At 43.2% G+C, this 14551-nt stretch overlaps 1 pseudogene; it reads left to right on the top strand.

Annotated features, from left to right (window-relative positions):
- LOC143388274 (WAS/WASL-interacting protein family member 3-like) overlaps positions 1-13579 on the top strand; it is a 38873-nt pseudogene extending 25294 nt beyond the window's left edge.
- The last annotated feature ends 972 nt before the right edge of the window (positions 13580-14551 follow it).

The raw sequence follows: 14551 nt of genomic DNA, 5'->3' as shown, positions 1-14551 counted from the left end.
TTGGCTCACACAAATACAGGACAGCCTACAGAGCCTGTGAAATAGGGTTTCTTTCACCACTTTCTGGATAGTTCCAGGGCCTACTCTTAGTCTTCTGACTCAGACTAGAGAACCAAAAGAAAACCAGTATTTAAATTCTCTTTGTGTTTATGTCTGTCTCTCTCCATGGAGACCAGAGTGCCAGAGAGACCAGAGTGATTTGGATAAGGGCAAGGAGTGGGTGGAAGGCCCACGAGGTAGGGGGACAATTGGAGCAAAACTATGGACTATGGAGGTAGGAAGTTAAAGGCACCTGGAGTTGGATGTGACTGCAACACCTCTGCCCCCCTTCTGTGTGCTAGGCTATGGTCAGACATAAGACCCAGCTCAAAAGACAGGAGTCAGCCCAGGAAAGGGAGACAGGACCACTCCTCTTTTCTCCCCAGGAGCTCACTTCTGCTCCCTTAGGAGCTTCCTTAAGATGTTGGTTGGAGTAGTTTGGTGGGTGATGGGAAATCACTGCTGATCTCACTCTACTTCCCCTCCTCCCAGCCAAGCAGTAAAACTTGAAAGGTGGATGGATGTCTTGGGGTGAATAGCCCTTCCATCAACACCTTTGCACAGAGCAGTCAAGCAGAACACAGTGCATTTGCTTAGAGTGACATGTGTTCTCCTGGAGCGATCCAACGTGGGACCTGCCATAACCCAACTAAACTTTACCATTTCCCACATGTGCAGATGACTTCTAGTCTAAATTCATGTTCCATTCTGTGGAAGATTTTCCCCCTCCGGATGAATACAAACCATGCCAGAAGTTTTACCCCAGCAAGGTCCCCCGAAGTAAGTACTACCTTGACAAGACTTCTGGCTTTTCCTGACACTCCTAAAGTAGGTGCTCAGTGTGCATTGATTGACCAGAAACTGCCTGAAGGGTGACATCATGATTTTACTGTCCTGCTGCAAGGATACAGTGTGTTTATACTTAATCAGAACATGTATTTGTCTTTGCACATAAGAGTTCATTTGGAGATTTTGTTTTTATTTTTATTTTTTGCACAACACCAGGGTTAACTGGCATCAGATTTGGATGCCTAAATTTACCACATATCCCTTTCCTCCTGGGACTTTTGGCTAGAGAGCTGAACGCCCACAAAGAACACTGAAATGGGATACAGGGACTGAACTTGGAAAGAAATAGAATTCCCCCCAATTCAGAATTCTGACAAATCATGCAATGGAAAATATCCTTAGGCCAGTGGTTCTCAACCATGGCTGGCTACCTACTGGAATGACCTAGGAGTTTTTAAAAGTCCTGAACTCCACGCTGCCTCTCATCAAAATAGCCAGGGTGGGACCCAGATGTCACTATTTTTGAAAGCTGCCAGGTGATTCTGGTGTACAGTCTAGGTTGAGACTCAGCCAGGAGAAGGCCTCCTGCTGACTGAACAGTGTGGTCAGGCTCCAAGAGAGGCTTTAACTCAGCTCACCTGTTCAGCCTTGAGAAGAGAGGAGGAGACTGAGGCTGAAACAGCAGGAAAGTGAGAGAAAAGCAAGGGTGGGGTACTACCACACTGTCGCTGCTTGCTGGTTAAACTGAGCCAATTCTTGTGTGGTGCTGAGCCAGCTGGACTGGACGAGGGGGTGGCAGGAGGCAGCAGATTCAACAGTATGGGGTGAGAGTTGGATGTGTGCCTACCCTGTTGCCTAAGTAAGGACCCTGTCCCACTCACCTGAGCACCCTAATGAAAAGTCATCAGAGTCCAAGGCTAGCTTGAGACCAGGAATCGGGGACCAGGTTCAGTGGCCCTGTCCTCTCAGAGGGGCCTTGGTGAGGTCCCTTCTGCAGAGGAGCAGAGGTGCTCAGCCTGCTCTAGTCAGGGCAGAGGGCTCTCAGCACCAGCCAGGACAGAGTTCCCTTTTCTGGCTGTGGGACTGCCTGTCAGAGAGAGGGGCCTTGTGACCTCTTTTAATCACAGGTAAATACCATTTTTCTGACTTGAGAGAAAGGGAGTGGATTGTTATAAAGGCGGATGGGGGAGAAATCACATCCCTTTAGGTTTTAAAAAGACTGAAGAGGGGCTCACCTGGCATGCGTGTGGCCCGGGTTTGATCCTCAGCACCATATACAAACAAAGATGTTGTGTCTGCCGAAAAAACTAAAAAATAAAAATTGAAATTCTCTCTCTCTCTCTTAAAAAAAAAAAAAAAAAAAAGACTGAAGAGCCAGCAGTTGGAGGAGGCAGGTGCTGCACTGGTCTCACGTTCCTGCTAAGTTCAGCAAATGTGTCCACACTGCCCTTGCACCGCAGGCACCCTGCAGACACCAAAGGCTGCAGAGTAAGAAGCAAGGTCCCCACATCACCCTCCGCCATGCACACTCCTGAAAGATGAGTGAGAAGTTAGCCGCTGTACATAACAATGTCTTAATGACTGGAGTGTTAGGGGCATTAAGGGGAAGGAGTAGAAGGTGTGGTCACAGTGGCCTAGAGAGAGGACACTGTTTACATATGCCCAGTAGAGAGCATGATAGCATGGTGCATTTAGGAACCATAAGTCCCCCATGGTACTTTAGGCATAAGGTGCCTGATTGAGTAAGGCTACACAGGCTGCCATAGTTGACAAGTTGGGAAGTGTCACTCAGTAATATCCCTTTGCTCATTTGTAAAATAAGCATAATAATCTGGTGGGGAAAAAAGGTATCAGATGAAGACTTAGGGATTCCCTTTCTTGTTGGGCATGACTTAGGAAGTTGGCAATGGTAGACTTCATACTGCCCATGGTGCCTGAGAATTGGAGAGCTACAGTCCTGAGCCCCACTCACCCTGCCCAGCAGGGCACAGCTGACAGTCTGTGCTCTATGCTCCATTGCAAGAGAAATGTTTGCATAAGTGCCCACCTCAAAAGTAATCCCCTGCTGCTCAGAAAGGAACAGAAAAAAAATGTCTGCTAAATGAACTGACATCTTACAGACAAGAAAGTGAAATCGCAATTTCAAAAATAAGGTAACTATTTTCGATTGACGTGGCATCAGTGGACATGAAATACTTCAGGAGATTCTCTCAAAATTAAATGAGCATATTCTTGCCATTCTTGTGAATCACAGGGGAGAGCCTTGTTAATGATGTTTGTGTGATCACATTTCTCCATACAGTTTTTCTCTCCTCACTATTGAACTGGTTCCCCAAGATATGGGAGTCTTCATGGTCCAGGAGTCAGTGTTGTTTCTATGAGACACATGGGTTCTCATGCTCAGGCGTGGCAGTGCTCACTCTGTCTCATCCTGCTTGTTTTCTCTCCCCTTTCTTCTAGAACACATGCATGCTAAAGTACACACATACCAGAGTACACAAATGCCCTAATATTTAGCTTTTCCAATGGCTGTATTTGCTGTCTCTGTTCTGCAATTAATGACTATTTTTTCCCATTGTTAAGATGATTTTGTCTAGTTATTTAAATATTTTAGTGATGCATTAGGTTCTTCAATGATTTAAATATAAAACATATGACCTGTGTTAGTCACTCTTCCTTTACTATAATACAATAACCAAAATAATCGATTAAAGAGAGAAAAGATTATTTGGCTTACATTTTCAGAGGTTTCAGCCCATGGTTGTTGACTGGCCCATGCTTTTGGGTTCGTGGTAAGGCAGTATGTTGTGCAGATGGTGGAGCAAATCTTGGGGCAGCCAGGGATCAAAAGAGAGAACAAGACTAGGGTCCATAGTCCCCTTTAAGTGTATACCCCCATGACCTAAGACTTCCCACTAGATTCTACCCCTTAAAGGTCTCCACCAAACCATAAGAGCACCACAGACTGAGGACCAAGCCTTGAAGACATGGGCCTTTGGGGGACTTTCCAGATCCAACCTATAGCATGACCCATCAATTCCTCTCCTGGATATAGACCCAAAAGAATTTTAAGCTAGTCTTCAAACAAAACACTACACTATGAATGCTGTGCAGAAACATTCATAGTGGCATAATTCACAATCACCAAAAAGTGGAAATTACTGATGAATTGATGGACAATGCATGATCATCCTGTAATGAGATATGATTTAGCAATAAAAAGGAATGAAGTACAGAGACCTGCTAGGGCATGAATGATGCTTGAAAACATCATGCTAAGTTAAAGAAACCAAATAGGACAATCACAGTTGTAGGATACCATTTATATGAAATGTCCAAAATAGGCAAATCCATAGAGTCATAAAGTTAGATTAGGAATTCCAGGGACTGAGTGTTGGAAAATGGGGAATGATGGCTAATGGGTGTGGAGTTTCCTTTTGAGGTGGTGAAGATGTTTCAAACTCCAGGATACTTTTCATCTTGTAAAACCAAAACTCTACACCCATGGATTAATAACTCCATGTTTCCCTCTCCCCCTGGCTCCTGGCAAGCACCATTCTACTTTCTGTCTCTATGATTTTGAATACTCTAAGTACTTCCTATAAGCAGAACCATACACAATTTGCTTTTTGTTACAGGCTGATTTCACTTAGCATGATGTCCTCAAATTTCATCTATGTAATTTATGTCAGAATGTCCTTCCTTTTTAAGGCAGAGTAATGTTCCATGATATATGTATGTATACATACACACACATACAAACACAAATACCACATTTTATTTATCTATTCACTGGATGATTGGGTTCTGCCACATTTTAGCTACTGAAAATATTAACTGCTATGAACAGAGGTATACAAATGTCTCCTTAAGACTCTGATTGTCATGGCATACAACTAAACCAGTCAGGGTCACTCCACGTGAATTGGGCTGGCATAAAATAATGACACAGAAATACCTTTTTCTTTGGGTTTTATGATGACTCTTCTGACCTAGTTCCCACAAAGGAGGCAAGGCTGGCAAGAAAGAGAAAGAGCACACCTTGAACCCAGTTTTATTGGGAAGAATCCATTCAAATGAAGCAAGGGGTCAGGTTTCAGGGGGCTTAATCTAGCTTTGCGACATCTCCCAGGTCAACAGGTTGACTGACATCTTGAAAGACCACACCTATCTCATGTGCTGTGTGATGATCAAAGGCAGAACAAGTGAAAGGGACACATCTGTGCACAGCCCAGACAGAGCTGCATAGTCAGTCCAGTCTGCTTGTGTGTTGAAAATGCTCACAGCTCATACACACAGCCCATGGCCACTTGCCACATCTCTCTACATTCCTATCAATCAACACTAGGGGGCGCTCAGCTCCTATGTGGCAGCTCCCAACACCTGATTTCAAATTCTCTGAGGGTATATATCTTAAAGTAGAATGGCTGGGTTGTATGGTAATTTCTATTTTTAATTGGTTGACGAACCTCCATACCAGTTCCCATAGCAGCTCCACCAGTTTACATTTTCACCAAAAGCACATAAGGGTTCCAGTTTTTCTCCGTCCTTATCAACCCTGATTTTTCAGTTTTAAATTTTAATTTCATTTCATAGTAGACTGTCTAGTGAGTGCAAAGTGGTATCTCATTGAAGTCCAACTCCTCTTTGAAAAGAATTATTTTATGTTTAAAGTAAAACTTGGCCACCATTATTTCCAGGAGCTGTGCAACTTCTCCGCTAGGCACTGCAATGACTTTAGCAGTATAGGGTGGATCATGTCACGGAAATTAAAGGATGAGATGTTCCAAAGCTGAGAGAATTCATAGAAAAAGCACACCTCAGGGGGAGAGTAATTATTTCTGCCTTTGTGGTGGGAGGTTGGGCAGGACCCTCTGCCCCAGTGAGCTTTTTTAGTTACTGTCAACCACAGCCATTCATAAACTGTCTTCCAGCCTCCTACTCCTTCACCACAACTTCTGCCTCTCCTGGGCATTTCTTTATTTCTCTAAATCTGCAAAGGTGCTTTGATGTCTGTAAAATCTGTCCCTTAATCTACTCTTTCCCTGAGCCTTCTCTGCTCTTCTTAGAGCCAGCATGTCTCCCTGTCTCACTTCCTCTCCTCCTGTTCTCTCTCCTGCTGAGTCCTCTCAGTCCTTCTCCCCTCCCTACCATGGCAAGAGCTGCTATCAAGGCCACCAGTGGAACTCCCCCTTGCCAAATCAGAGGCATCAGGGTAGTGTACAACCCCGTCTTCCAAAGCTCTTCTCCCACTTAAGATGTTTCAACAGTTCTCCTTCTCCTTTCTACTTCCCCTGAACTCTGAGGCTCCTCCATTATTTTTTAATACCAAAAACCTCAGAATCATCTTCTGCTTCTTTCTCTTCTCCCACATTCAACTTAGCAGTAAACTCTAGGGCATCTTCCAGTGAAATGCATCTAGAATCTGATCTCTCTCACCTCTTCTTCCACCCCAACCCTGACCTAAGCATTTCTTTTCCAAATTACCTCAGGAACCTGTTAATAGGCTTCCCTGCTTCCCACTGTAGCACAAGTGATGTGGGTAAAGCCCAAGCCCAGCCAAGCTGCCCTCTGCCCCAGAGCCTCCAGTAAATTCTCATCTTGCTCCAAATCAATGAGAAATTTTTATCATGGTTCATAAGACCTACATAAACTGTCCCTCTCCTCTTGAACCACTCTCCTGCCACCTTACTTGCTCTAACACCACCTCAATTTCTAGAACATTCAAAGCACAATTCTGCCTCTGGGTTCTTTGCATCTGCTTTTCCTTAGGTATGAGACATTTTCCTCAGATAGCCACAGACTCATTCTCTACTTCCTGTGGATCAAATGTTACCTGTCTATCAGCTCAGGCTGCCAAAACAAAATACCAAAGACTGGCTGGCTTAACAGACGTGTATTTTCTCACAGTCTAGAAGCTGAAAAGATTAGGTGCTGTCTGATTCAGTTTCCTGCTTTGACAGAGGAAACTCTGTCAAAGAGTTTGAGAGCCACCTTCTCACTGTACTGACATGGCAAAGAGGAAGAACCACTTTCTAGTATGAGGACACTAACCCCATCAGGGGACCCACCCACATGACCTCATGTAACCCTGATCACCTCCCAAAAGCACATCTGCCAATACCATCACACTAGTATTGAGATTTCCACATATGAATTTGAGAAGGGGGGACACAGTTCAGTCCACAGCAGTACCTTATCAGACAATCCTTGAGTGATGTAAAAGTGTAGGTCTCTCTGGCCCATCAATTTTTATTCTTTTCACACTGTTTTTTAATAGTCTTCAAGGTATTTATCACCTGCTGACATGTGATGTGTTTACCTGCCCCTTGTCTGTCTTCCCCCATACTTGGTAAGACTTGAATGGCAGAGAAGGCACCAATTTTATGCACTAGCCCATCTCCAGCTCTCAGAATGGAGTCAGGCATGCACTCAATAAATACTTGTTGAATAAAAAGGCTCACTCATGTATACATTGCTCAACCATTTACAGAATTAAAAAATTGGAAATATCACAAATTTCCATCAATGGAGTTTAAAAAATTAAAGCAGAGCCACAAGATGGAACACCAGGAAAACATTAAAACAATGTTACCAAATATTTAGCACATTGAGAAAACATCAACACCCTCTTGAATGAATAAAATAATACCAAAAAAGTACACAAAAAATAAATACGATTTATTTTTTGTTGTTGTTGTTGTTGTTCTGGGATTAAACCCAGGGATGCTTAACCACTGAGCTGCCACATCCCCAGCCTTTTTTTTTTTTAATTTTGAGACAGGGTCTCTCTGAGTTGCTTAGGGCCTTACTACATTGCTGTGGCTTTGAACTTGGGATCCTCCTGCCTCAGCCTCCTGAACTACTTTGATTACCATTGTGTGGCTCTGCGTCCTGCTTATGATTTAAATTTAAAAAAAAATTAAATTAAATTAACTTGTGTGTTGAGGGAGAAAAAGAGAATTTGATCATTTAGAGGAAGAGATTAGAAATACACCAAAATATGAAGTGATTGTCACTCAGTGCTTGTCTGTGTTGTCTAAATTCTTTTGGTAAATGAATACTGCTTTTAGTAATCATTGAAACTTATAGATTGCAAATTTTTGGGAAAGAGAAGAAGATTAGCCCACCTATAGGTCCATGTACCTGTGCAAGAAGGGAGGCATATGGCATGTAGGGTGACCTTTCTTAGCTTGGGCTTAGTCCAGAGGAGATGTGCTCAAAGGGATGATGAGTCTCCTGTGCCCACCAGTTCTATGATGGCAGTGACAGTGGGGAAGGAGAGAGAAAAACAGATGGAAGGTTTAGATCCAATGGAACCTGTCATTCCCTTCACTTAGAGATTACGAGAAGGCCCTTTGTGGGTCATCCGGCTTCATGTACAGCTGGAGAAACCAAGGCAGAGTAAAGTGGCTTGCCTCTGTTGTCCTGGTCAGGGCTAGTTCAGGTCTCTTCTCCACATCCAGAGTGATCTTTGCATCTCGGCCCACTGCCTCCTCACTTTCCTGCCATGGTGGACTGAAGTTGGGCAGACTCTTGGCCCTGCACTGATGGTTAGGTCTGCTCTTCACACGAGTCTGCCTTTCCCAAGCCCACCTTCCAGCTCCCAGGAATTGCACTCCAAGGCTGGTAGAAGAATCTCCAGGAGGCCCTGCCTTAATGGCCAGCCAAATTTCTAAATCCTTTCTGGACACTCTCCAAGTCCTACATATCCATCCTCATGTCACTTAGCTACAGAATGGATTTTCTTTTTCCTAATATGAAAATGTGGCTATGGCTGGAGAAAGATACAAGGCGAGCTTGGTTTGCTCATGAAGAAAAACAAGGCTGAAAGCCAGCTTGGCCCTGGGTCCTGCTCTGTCAGCCCCAGCATAGACATTCCTCTTTCAATCTCATAATGCAGAGGAGTGTGCACCAGGACTGCTGTTCAAGTGTTCCTCAGGGCCACAGCTGCATTAGCAGGGAAGCAGAGCCCTCTGTTTGCAGGAGATCGCAGCAAAGGCAGCAGCGTTCATTCTGTGGGCTCTGCCAGTGCAGTAGGAGCTGGATGGAGATGGGGAAGAGGTGTAAAAAGATTTCTTACTCTGAGCTCCTGTACCAAAAGCTTGAAAACTGTAGTTTGGATGAATATGAAATACTGCTGCAGTCTCTGGCTGGGCACAAATCACGAGTCTCCACACAGCTTGTAGATTCAAACAGCAATTCTTTATTCCCGAACTCACACCGCCCGTCTACAAACACGTTCTGGGGGAATCCACGTTCTCTGCCCAAATCCACTTCTCCCAAATCCACTACTCCTGGGCTTCTGTCTCCCAAATATATTGTCTGACCCTAAGAACTCAAGAGGAAACCAGGCAGCAGGATACGCCCTATTCTAAAGGGGGAACACCCTAATCTCCTATTATGCTAAACTGCCCTATTCTAAAGGGGGAACACCCTAATCTCCTATTATGCTAAACCGCCCTGGTCCTTGAGCAAGGTCACCTTTCAGAAGTCCTTCCACTAGACAGCATGGGAGTAAGCTGGCAAGGAGATTGTCATACCTACTTGGCTGATGGCTCCCAGCAAAATACCTTTCCAAGGGGAATAGCTGGTGTGATAGACGGTTTCTGCAGAACGGCCCCATTTGATGAATTCCAGAAGGTTCTAGTGACATTTTAAAAGGGGAAATCCCTTCAAAGCCATTTTTAAATCCAAAGCACTCTCTCTAACCCTGTCGATGTCCCCGCCACTCACTTCTGGCACCAGTGAAATTTCTCTTTGCACTAAGGCCAGAGTTGTCCTTTCTATTTTATGGAGAACTCACTGATTATCCTTTAACCTCTCTGCTCTTGTTTCCAGGCATCTGTAACAAAACTAGGAAAAGCTGTTTACCTGGGGAAGCCTGTTTTATTACCTAATGGTCTTCAAATGGGGAGATGTTGGCCCCCAGGGACCAGTCAACCATGTCTAGAGTCCGGGTTTGAGTTAACAATTGGGCATGGGCCTGGGACAGGAGTGTGACTGGCACCTAGTAACAGAGAGACCAGTTCTGCTGTTAAATGTCCTACAGCACAGAGGATGGCCTCACCACAAGGAATCATAGAGCCCAAAATGTTAATAAAGCCTGAATTGTGAAACCCAGACCTAGAAGATTTTTCTGTAGTGGACAGGAGTTTCTGAAATTTAAAAATAGTCATTCCCAAGGCTGTCTTCTCACAGGGAATCAGATCAGGGGCTGTCAGTACCTTTTTACTTTTACTCAAACTGTCTCAAAAATCCTAGATTCCCTGCATCATTTGCTCCAAAATATCTTTATTCTAAACTCAGTGCACTCATTAATTTAAAAAAAAATGTTTTAATGAAAGTTACAGTGCCCATTTATTAATGTTTTGTTAAGTTTCAGAGACCCTTCTGAGTGATAGTTCATTTTTAAAACTGTACCATACAAAGTTGTCCCAATGGTTTATATATGCTCATGGTAGAAAACTTCAGAAGTATTTATTCACAGGAATTTTAAAAAATAATAATTCTACTCAAGAGGAAACATTTCCAATTATTAACTGTGTTTTTAGTGAATTTTAAAAATAATCAACACTGTTCTATTTTATACGATTTAGTTCCTCCAAATCAAGACTTTTTAAAAAGACATCTGCTTCATACACCATTATATGATACTGAACTCTAGATTACCTAGAACCTTTGGTTGAACACAGGTTATTATCAGTTTTTCAATATTATAAATAATTTGTGATCATTGTTTCTTTATTTCATGCTGTTTTTTAAGTAGCACAGCAACCTGGACTGTCCTGGGGACTTTGGGACATGGATCTAACTGACCCTGGCATGGTGCCTGGTACACTGTAGAAGGGTGTAGCTGAAGGTTGTGGTGAGCCATGAGTCAGGAAGCGTTAAAAAGCTTAAAAATGATGGGCCTCACAAGATGCTGTCCTTGCATCATGGACATGACGACCCTGTGTCTGTGGTCTGTGGCTTTAACCGTGGGGCGGAAGCACAGTCCAGGGCCAGGAGCCTAGTGGTCTCAGGTTTCCAGGCTCACCTTGCCCTGGGTTCCTTTCTGGTGTGGAAGTGCTGGCTAGCGGGTTTCTTGGTGGAGTGGGCACAACCTTCCCCGGTCCAATCAATGATGAGATCTTCTTTGTTTCTCTCAGGCCACACACCTGGTCCCTCGCTCCAGACAGAGGCAGCTGGACAGAGCCCAGATGACATCAAAGGCAGAAATGCTCAGAAATAGCCCTCAAAGAGATTCTCCTGGGGAGCACGGAAAGGCTCAACAGCTGGGCAGCCTTCCTCACACTCGTTTTCTTTTTGGAAAGCCATTTTGGTGTGGCTTTGTTTCAAGCCAGAATGGAACACTTAGAATTCAAGAGCTGAAGCATGGAAAGGGCCCCTAGAATCACTACAACATGCAGAAACAAGTTGAGCCACTCAGAACCCCCTTTGGACTCATTCTGCTGTCATCACCCCCAGTCCCTGCCCATTTTTCCCTGAGTAGCATACTTTAAGAAACCTGTGAGAAAAACCCTGTAGCATTTATAAAATCTAATTCAGTGTTCTCTCTCACCTGTAGAATACATGGCTCCTTTTGGTGCCCTTAGAGCTTTTTCCTCCATCGATATTATTATTCATTTTGGCCAGATTGATTCACAAGCCAAGTTCTTTTGCTACAGGAAATTGACAAGGCCAAGAGGGAGACCACACGGGTGCTTTTGCGCTAAGACAGTCTTGGAAGAAATGCCCTTGCTCGCACCCCATGCAACTTAGAAGTGTCTTCTAACCTGGGCAGAGGTGACATCTCTCACTGTACAAAATGAAGTCTCAGGTTTAAAAGTCCTTTGTTTCTTTGAAAACATGTACAGTCCTACTCTGGCCTCGTCCTGTTTCAGGGTTCTGTGTGACAGACAACAGACTGGCTTGCTGGTACACTGGGCCATCCCACAGTGACCTAAGAAGCAAGGGCCTCGATTCCCAAAAGCCAGGATAGTCCCTGGGACAGGTGGTAGGTACTTCCTCTGGCAAACAAGCATTTCCCTTCTCTAACCTCAGCTAACCCAGGAATAGCAATATCCATTCTCAGATGATCATAGGTTCAAAACAGGTATACAATTGTAGTTAAAGAAGGATATGCACATAAAAAAGAAAGAAGAGAGGAAGAATATGCACAGAATTGTTACTAGGTGGAGGGGATTCTGAGAGGATGATAGGATAAGACACACCAGGAATCTGTCTCCCCACCTGAACAACAATTGCACTGGCAAAACCCATTTATTGTATTTTGTATGGAACTGTGTAGAACTCTGGGGTCCATTGAAGGCTTGCAAGACCCAGGGGATGCTTGGAGAATAAATCAGAATTGATTTTAGGCGATTTCAGCTTGTACCAGTAGCTGCTGAGCATCCCCCCAACCAGCCCCATGGCAGGCAGCTATGCATGTGTTCTTGGAGTAACTTGCACACAATTTGGGGGAGCCAAGAAGGGAAAAGGGAAAAAAATATCCCCATCCTCCACACGTTGGGGATCTGGGCTTTAATTGCCCACTGCTGCTTCTGGAAACATGGGTGCAGGTAAAGAGGTGGCATCCCCCCCTGCACCTCTTCCCACCACTGCAGATCTCTCTCCTTCTGGCTGAAGCAACCTCCAGGAGAACTTTTTTTCTTCCCTTCATTTTACTGTTTCTACTTTTGGAAGCCAAACGTTAAAGACCAAGCTGTTTGAAAGCAACTTCACATGTAGGGGAAATTAGGAAGTAACCACCACGAATGTTCAAGAGAAAAGGCATAGGCTCCAGAAAGACCTGAGAAGACCTTAAATTTACACCTCAAGCTGATTCTTGGCCTAGAGATAACATACAAAAAATAAGAAAAATAGAATAGAATAAAATTAAAATGATAACAAATACTTCTAGCAAATTCTGAGGAAGGAAAAGGATCTGCTTTTTAGTGTTATGGCATTGTTTGATTCAGATATCATTCCCAACAACAATAAAGAGAATCACAAATTACATAAAGAAGTAGAAAAGTGAAGACCATTCAACAACAACAACAACAACAAAAGTATCTTTGAAAAAAGGTTGATGGCAGATCTATTAGACAAAGAGTTTAAAACAGCAGTCTTAAAAATGTTCATGCTGGGCATGGTGGCATGTCCCTGTAATCCCAACAATTTGGGAGGCTAAGATGGAAGGATAGCAAGTTCGAAGCCAGCCTCAGCAACTTAATGATGCTCTAAGCAGCTTAGTGAGAACCTGTCTCAAAAAACAAAACAAAAAAAAATTAAAAAGGGTTAGGGATGTAGCTCAGTGATAAAATGCCCCTAGATTCAATCCCCCCTACAGAAAGTAAGTAAATAAATAAATAAATGGCAACTGGCTTATTTTAAATATTATATGGACACAATACCTTTATTTTATTTTTATGTGGTGCTGAGGATTGAACCCAGGGCCTCACACATACTAGGCAAGTGCTCTACCCTGAGCTCCAGCCCCAGCCCAAAAGGCAACTGTCTTAAGTTGCTCAAAAAAGTAAAGGAAGATGTGGATAAATTCAAGCAAATGATGTATGAACAAAATGGAAATATCAGTAAAGAGAAAGAAAACATAGAAATTCTGAAGCTGAAAAAATACAACTAAAATGAAAAATTCACTAGAGAAAATGAAAGGCAGACTTGAGCCAGCAGAAAAACAAAATCAGTGAACTAGAAGAAAGGACAGTCAAAATTATTAAGTCTGAAGACCAGAAGGAAAAAACATTAAAAGTGAACAGAGCCTGTCAGAGCTATGGGACAGCATCAGGTGTTTTCAGGGAGACGAGAGGGGGCACAGAAAGAATGTTTGAAGAAACTTCACAAATTTGATTAGAGGCATGAATAAAAACATTCAAAAAGCTTACTAAACTCTAAGAAGATGAACATAAAGAGACTAACATCAAGGCACTCTGTAACAAAACTTCTGAAGAACAGAGGATCTCAAAAGCAACAAGAGAATTGATTTGTCACATACCAGGTATCCTCAGGAAGGTTATTGGCAGATTTCTCATCAGAACTTTGGAGAGGACAAGTAAGCTAATATATTGAAAGTATTAAAAAGAAAAAAAAAACTGTCAACCTAGAATCCTATATTTGGCAAAACTGTCCTTTAGAAGTAAGGAATAAATTAAGACATTTACATATAACAAAAGCTGAGGGAGTCTGTTCTCCCTCACCTGCCCCGTGTCTCTGGCTTTCAGGAATCTCATTCCTCTTGGATCACCTTCCTGCACATTCCATGCAGCCCTGCAAAATGGTCCAGTGTAGACATTGCCCATAGAAGATGATCACTGCTTTTTACTTTCTTCCTAGTATACTTCTATAATTTCTACAAGGAATGTATTGCTCTTGTGATCAGCAAAATAGAATCATCATCATAATTATAGTCTCATATATTTATATGGCTGTTTACAGCTTTTAGTTGGTTTGTACATGGTATCTCATTTGATCCTTTTAATCACCCTGTGATCAAACTGGAGAGAAACTTCTAATGCATTTTATTTTTCAGTGATGGGGATTAAACCCAGGGACTCACATAGGCTAAGCAAGTGCCTGACCACAGAGCTACAATCCCAGCCCCAAGGTCATTTACACAAAAGAGAAAACTAGGCTCCAGAGGCTAATGGGTTTGTCAAAGGTCACATGCCCAGACCTTCTGACCTTCCTCTGGTGCTCCTAACACTATATATCACTGAGAAGA

Source organism: Callospermophilus lateralis, unplaced genomic scaffold (genome assembly GCF_048772815.1).
Source record: "Callospermophilus lateralis isolate mCalLat2 unplaced genomic scaffold, mCalLat2.hap1 Scaffold_2002, whole genome shotgun sequence".
NCBI lineage: Eukaryota > Metazoa > Chordata > Mammalia > Rodentia > Sciuridae > Callospermophilus > Callospermophilus lateralis.
This window is presented reverse-complemented; position numbering and strand designations above follow the sequence as displayed.